Raw genomic sequence first — 7882 nt, 5'->3', positions numbered from 1 at the left:
GAAAAAGAAAGAATAAAAAGAATAAAGAGATCATATTGATCTTATGGAGAGTAATGACTTCACATACAAAGAGTATGGTGAATAAAAGTTATTGAGAGTTGACAAACCCAGTTTTGGTCATCGTTGCAATTAATGGGAAGTAATAAAGAAAGAGAGGTTTTCACATATAAATACACTATCTTGGACATCTTTTATGATTGTGAGCACTCATTAAAATATGACATGTTAAAGAGTTGATGTTGGACAAGGAAGACAACTTAATGGGTTATGTTTTCTTATATTTGAAATAAAGTATATTGTCATGGATCATCCAACATGTTGAGCTTGCCTTTCCCTCTCATGCTAGCCAAATTCTTTGCACCAAGTAGAGATACTACTTGTGCTTCCGAATACCCTCAAAACCAGTTTTGCCATGAGTGTCCACCATATCTACCTATGGATTGAGTAAGATCATTCAAGTAAGTTGTCATCGGTGCAAGCAATAAAAATTGCTCTCTAAATATGTATGATTTATTAGTGTGGAGAAAATAAGCTTTATACGATCTTGTGATGTGGAAGAAATAAAAGCGACGGACTGCATAATAAAGGTCCATATCACAAGTGGCAATATAAAGTAACATTCTTTTGCATTAAGATTTCGTGCATCCAACCATGAAAGCGCATGACAACCTCTGCTTCCCTCTGCGAAGGGCCTATCTTTTACTTTTGTCTTATTCCTTATGCAAGAGTCATGGTGATCTTCACCTTTCCTTTTTACATTTTATCCTTTGGCAAGCACATTGTGTTGGAAAGATCCTGATATATATATCCAATTGGATGTAAGTTAACATGAATTATTATTGTTGACATTACCCTTGAGGTAAAAGGTTGGGAGGCAACACTATTGTGACACCCAAGTTTTTATTTGGATTTTTCAAAAGATTTTTATTTGACTTGAGGGGAGTGATTTAAAATTTTCCTTTAAGAGAACTCTCCCTCTCAAATATTTTTTTATGGCAAAAGTTTTATTTGGATTCACCCAAGATCTGTCTTTGGTCTTGGAGGTTCTTGCTTTTCATTTGGACTCAAGACCAAATGTTTTTTTTCTTTTGGGGAAAACAACTTTTAAAAATCTTTTTGGAAATGCACTATGGCTTTTGGAAAACTCCTTTGCCACTTTCAACAATTCCTTCTTGCCATGGCCTTAGTGCAAATCCTCTCTCCTAACCCTTCCCTCACCTTTGGATCATGATCTGCATCAAATCCAGCAAGTTGGACCTCCCCATGTGATCATTTCCATTTGAATCTTATTCAAACAAATTTCTGTCTTCTATCCTACTACTTGGAGATTTACAAAGGAACTCCATTTTCTGTTTTGATTTTTGCCCACAAACCAACTCTCATCCCTAGTCCTTTGAACCCTCAACCAGGATCCATGAAGATCCACTGGTCTTCAGTTCAAAATTTTCAAACTACACTTGCTGCAAGTTTGGACCAGATTTGTCAAATTTGGTGAAATTCATTCAAAACCTTCTCAAAAAATTCCAAGTAAAATCAGGCAGCCTCTGGGTGCATTGAGTGGTCATCTCACCAAGTTACAGCTCCAGAAAAATTCATCTCATTGCAAAATCTCTCTGTCGAACACCTGCAGTGCATGGTCATGTCAAGTTCAGAAAGTTCAGAGATTCAGTCAGTGGCCTGCTGTCGTTTTCTTCAGAGAAGGACGTCGATCTCGCCAGTGCCTCTGCGTCGCCTTGCTCCTCGTCCCCTCCCCCTTGTTCCTGCACCGCACGAACGCCTGGCGCCTTGCGGGCGTCGGCGACGAGCAGCAGAAGGTGCGCCGCCCCGTGACCGACGCCGGCGGCGGCTTTGTGTCACGACCGGTTTTTCAATAAAATAATTACTGAGAGACCAATCCCTTTTACGGACCAGCGAGGAAGAATTCCTTCTCACTGGTAGACAATATCTTGGCCACAGAAGAAAAATACCAGGAGTACTAAATATAATACAAGGTTGAGCAGAGACTGCCCAACAATTTATTACATGCACGCCGCTAAAACAAAACGGCGGATAGGGTGGCAACTATTAACTCACGATAATAACGGTGGTGGAAATATCACCGCGAAGCGAGTGATATGATTCCAGAAGACTACAACTCTTCGAGCGTCGGAGTGAGGCTCGAGGAGACTTATTGCGGGTGGCGGAAGCGTATACAATACAAGTGACCAATATCCGGGATCACGCAGGACTGACTGGGACTCCTCTAGACTCCTCGAGCGGAAAATGCGGAATAATAATACAGGTGCCAAACGAGTGTCTGAAAGACTCCTCGAGCGGAAAATGCGGAATAATAATACAGGTGCCAAACGAGTGTCTGAAAGACTCCTCGAGCGGAAAATGCGGAATAATAATACTGGTGCCAAACGAGTGTCTGAAAGACTCCTCGAGCGGAAAATGCGGAATAATAATGCCACAGTCGGGCGTCGGGGCGACACCACATAAAGGGCTTATATTTAAAGTAAGGAACAAGAACACGCCACAGTCAGACGTCTGCGCGACGTCACATAAAGGGCTTATATCATAACTCAATAATACAACAGTTCGGGAACATAAATTATCACAAGCATGAGACAAAAATAAAGTTAGTCCATCCACAGGAATAACATTAAATCTGGAGTTACCACTTGAGATTGTTCACCGGGGACAAGTTTTCCACGCGGATAGATATGGATATAATGCTTACACTACTTGATCATGGATACGATGATTTGGAAAGAATTGACTCTGCAGAGTTTGTACTTAACCACAGCCAACGGATTTCAGTAGTCACGGGGACTAGTTCCGTCTACGGTGTTTTGGAAGAAACACGTCTAACCATTACACACCCAATTCAACCATCCGAAGCCAGGGATCACCCTCGGCAACGTTCAAGAAAAACCTTGAGACGGGGAGGCTACAACCTCGCGTAGCATGGGATCAAATTTCTATACGCGCGCTCTAAGGGGGTGCCCCCCCTCTCGGTCCCAACCGGAAACACCCATGCCCCCTGACTGGATGACTGGCTTTAATCTTGGGCCAAGGTACCATCATCCCGGCCTCTCTGTTTGGTGTGTACACGGAAAGAGGTTACCAACTTACTAAACCGCATCCTGGCAATGAGACATGTGGTAGCACGGAAAGGGGAAAGAACGGTAACGTGGCTCCAACCACGTTAACATCGGAGAAAGTCGGATGACGCAAGGCTGGTATGCTACAACAGTACCACCTTGCTGCCCTTCATGTCACCACATGATTAGGCCATCTCTCATCAGAGATCATCGCAACTTTGGAACATGCGGGAAAAGAACGATAACGTGACTCCAACCACGTTAACGTCGGGGAAAGTCGGATGACGCAAGGCTGGTATGCTACAACAGTACCACCTTGCTGCCCTTCATGTCACCACATGATTAGGCCATCTCTCATCAGAGATCATCGCGACTTTGGAACAACCGGGTCGTTGCCTTACAAGCAACGAGGTATTTACCGACACTCATATGCCACGCACAAACTCTCACGTGAACATGTAAAACATCTGTCATATCAAATGTTCAAAACATGCTTGCCTGGTTCGGAGAAGTCGGAGTCTAGCTCGGCGAAGTTCGCGGCTCCGTCACCTCTTCCGGAACCTACGGCAATCACGAAACGGGTACTAACGTGAAAACCAATGGGTGCACAGAAACTTTTCCAAATATTTTTCAAATAAATCTCATAAAAAACTAGACAAAATTTGCAGATTGTCAGAAAAAGAATCACTCAAAAATTCCTTTTTATTAAAAAGTTATAAAGGTTTCTGTCCAGGGACTTATCTCTAATGAAACAGAAAAGTTCCAGGGTTTTAACTGAGAAAACAGAAAACAGTTCGATTGGGAATGCGCAAGCGCAAAGGGGAAAGCGTATTTGCCTGAAGGCGTCAACAGAAAACGGTTCGAGGTGGAATAAAACAGAGGCTGACACGCGGGGTCCACATGTCAGGTTTGAAAAGCTCGCCGGCGCCCGAAGACTGCGGTGGACGCCGGCGTCGAACCACGGCGAGTTAGGAGAAACGGAGGGTACCAAGAGCTTCAGCGTCTTCTTCCGCGTCGGTGGGTGGTGGACTCGTCCAACGGGGAGCACCACGTCGACGGCGACACTTTCTCCGGCGGACGGCGGCTCGGGTGAGGATGGGGAACTCCGGTGGAGGGCTGCAAGCTTCAAATTGAAGTGCGGGTCAGAAAGAGGGATGCATGGTGAAGCTACTGGTAAGAGAATGGAGTCGGAGGAGCGCACACGGGGGCGAATCGGGCTGGATCCCGTGGCGGGTCACGGCGGCCGGAGTCGAGGAAGGAGACCTCCTCGGGGCTCTTCCAGTGGCTAGGCGTGCTCTAGGGGGAGTGCAGGGCTGGTGGGTGCTCGAGTTGAAGCTCGGGGCCTCTATTTATAGGCGGATCGACGGGGTGGCCGTGAACGGAGAATCTCCGGCGAGCGATTACGGCGGAGCAGTGGATTGGCAGGGGGTTTGAGCGGCCAGGCAGCATCAGTGGAGGTTACTGGAGTCGTTTCACTGCTAAACGGAGATGGTCTTGGCGTAATGGCGTCGGTCCACGGTGAGGTGACCGCACGGGCTCAACGGCGGCAGAGAGCACGCTCCGCGCCCTGCGGTTCACGACGAGAGCGGCAGCGCATTCGGGGGAGTGGAAGGCCACGCGGCGGGCTCCGGTGGTTTGGGCGGCGCTGGGTGGCGTCATCGGCGCCGTGTCTCCCGCTGGCGTCCGCAAAGCCGCCGCCGGCGTCGGTCACGGGGCGGCGCACCTTCCGCTGCTCGTCGCCGACGCCCGCAAGGCGCCAGGCGTTCGTGCGGTGCAGGAACAAGGGGGAGGGGACAAGGAGCAAGGCGACGCGGTGGCACTGGCGAGATCGACATCCTTCTCTCAAGAAAACGACAGCAGCCACTGCAGTGTTCTCTGAACTTGACATAGACAGTGCACTGCAGGTGTTCGACAGAAGGTTTTGGCTATGAGATAAATTTTTCGGGAGCTGTAACTTGGTGAGATGACCACTCAAAGCACCTAGGGGCTGCCTGATTTCACTTGGAATTTTTGGAGAAGGTTTTGAATGAATTTCACCAAATTTGTCAAATCTGGTCCAAACTTGCAGCAGGTGTAGTTTGAAAATTTTGAACTGAAGACCAGTGGATCTTCATGGTCCTAGGTTGAGGGTTCAAAGGACTAGGAGGGAAAAAAGGTTTGGTGGCAAAAATCAAGACAGAAAGTGGAGTCCCTTTGTAAATCTCCAAGTGCTAGAAGAGAAGGCAGAAATTTATTTGAATAGGAATGGAAATAATCACATGGGGAGGTTCAACTTGCTGGATTTGATGCAAATCATGATCCAAAGGTGAGGGAAGGGTTAGGAGAGAGGATTTGCACTAAGGCCATGGCAAGAAGGAATTGTTGAAAGTGGCAAAGGAGTTTTCCCAAAAGCCATAGTGCATTTCCAAAAAGATTTTTAAAAGTTGTTTTCCCCAAAAGAGAAACATTTGGTCTTGAGTCCAAATGAAAAGCAAGAACCTCCAAGACCAAAGACAGATCTTGGGTGAATCCAAATAAAACTTTTGCCATAAAAAAATATTTGAGAGGGAGAGTTCTCTTGAAGAAAAATTTAAATCACTCCCCTCAAGTCAAGTAAAATCTTTTGAAAAATCCAAATAAAAACTTGGGTGTTACAACACCTACCCCCTTAGGAAAAATCTCGTCCTCGAGATTTCTGCTGACCCTCAAATAGATATGGATACTCTGCTCGAAGGAAATCCTCCCTTTCCCATGTAGCTTCATCCTCAGTGTGGTTGCTCCACTGAACCCTGAAAAACTTTGTCGTTTTCTGACGGGTCCTCCGTTCAGACTCTTCTAAAATCTTTACTGGTCTTTCTCTGTAGGTGAGATCTGATTGCATATCAATGTCCTCATGAGGTACATGTTTTTCTGGGTTGCTCACACATTTTCTTAACTGTGAGACGTGGAATACGTCATGGACGTCCGATAGCTCCTTGGGTAGGTCTAGTTGGTAGGCTACCGTGCCTCTTCGTGCCTTCACACAAAATGGTCCAATGAATCTTGGGGCTAGCTTCCCCTTTATTTTGAACCGTTGCAGACCCCTCATAGGAGATACCCGGAGGTATACGGAATCACCGGGTTCAAAGCTGACCTCACGGTGCTTCTGATCATAGTAGCTCTTTTGGCGGCTCTGTGCTGTCTTGAGTCTGTCCCTGATTTGTTTAACTTTCTCCTCGGCCTCTTTAAGCATATCTGGGCCGAAGATACAGCTGTCACCTATCTCTGACCAATTCAATGGGGTACGACACCTTCGTCCGTACAATGCTTCAAAGGGTGCCATTTGCAAGCTGGCTTGGTAACTGTTGTTGTAAGCAAATTCGGCATACGGCAAACTCTCTTCCCAACTGGATCCATAGGTGAGCACACAGGCTCTTAGCATATCCTCTAGGATTTGGTTTACACGTTCTGTTTATCCATCAGTCTGAGGGTGGTATGCTGTACTGAAAGCTAGTTGCATGCCCAGAGCTTGTTGTAGGTGGTCCCAAAATTTGGAGACAAATTGGGTGCCTCGGTCTGATATTATAGTCTTTGGGACTCCGTGCAAACAAACTATACGGGAGAGATAAAGTTTTGCCAGTCTTTGGGTGGAGTAGGTAGTCTTCACGGGGATGAAATGAGCAACTTTGGTTAGTCGGTCTGTGATGACCCATATGGCGTCATTCCCACGTTGTGATCGGGGTAATCCGACGATGAAATCCATTCCTATTTCATCCCATTTCCACTCCGGTATTCTGTTTGGTTGGAGTAGCCCTGCTGGCTTTTGATGCTCGGCCTTGATGCGCTGACACGAATCGCAACAAGCAATGAATGTGGCTATATCTCTTTTCATACCGTGCCACCAAAATCTTTCCTGAATGTCCTTGTACATTTTGGTTCCTCCAGGATGAATCGAGTATGGAGCGGTGTGGCTCTCCGTCAAGATCTGTTGCTTGAGTTCCTCAATGTTAGGTACGCAAAGTCTGTCTCGGTACCATAATGTTCCTTCACTGTCGGTGACGAACTCGGAAGTCTTACGAAGATTCATTTTCTTCTTTATGCCTTCGATGCTGGGATGTCCCTGCTGAGCCTTCTTGATTTGCTCCACCAGGGTGGGTTGTATCTCCAGGTTCGATACGGTGCCCTCAGAGACTAACATCATGTTGAGCCTAGCGAACTCTCGCTGAAACTCAGGCCTCAAATTTTGCGGACCGTCATTGTCCGCGCTGGGGTTTCGACTAAGGGCATCGGCCACTACATTAGCTTTCCCTGGGTGGTAGTGAATACCGACGTCATAGTCCTTGACTAGTTCCAACCAGCGTCGTTGGCGTAAATTCAGCTCTGGCTGTGTGAAAATATATTTGAGGCTCTTATGGTCCGTATATATTTCACAGCGATTTCCCAACAAAAAGTGCCTCCACTCCTTGAGTGCATGTATAACTGCTGCTAGCTCCAAGTCATGTGTTGGGTAATTTTCCTCATGTTTTCACAGCTGCCTGGAGGCATATGCGACAACTTTGCCATCCTGCATTAGCACACATCCGAGACCTTTTCGGGACGCGTCACAATACACTTCGAAGCTCTTGTGTATGTCTGGCACAGTTAAGACTGGTGCGGTTGTCAGCTTCTTCTTGAGTTCTTGGAAGCTCTGCTCGCATGCTTCCGTCCATACGAATTTCTTGTCCTTCTTGAGTAACTGTGTTATAGGTTTCGCCACAGTGGAGAACCCTTCAATAAATCTTCTGTAATACCCGACCATTCCCAGAAAACTCCGCACATCAGTAACATTGGCGGGTGGC

The sequence above is a fragment of the Triticum aestivum genome, chromosome 5D (assembly GCF_018294505.1).
Source record: "Triticum aestivum cultivar Chinese Spring chromosome 5D, IWGSC CS RefSeq v2.1, whole genome shotgun sequence".
NCBI lineage: Eukaryota > Viridiplantae > Streptophyta > Magnoliopsida > Poales > Poaceae > Triticum > Triticum aestivum.
Note: the sequence above shows the minus strand (reverse complement) of the source record.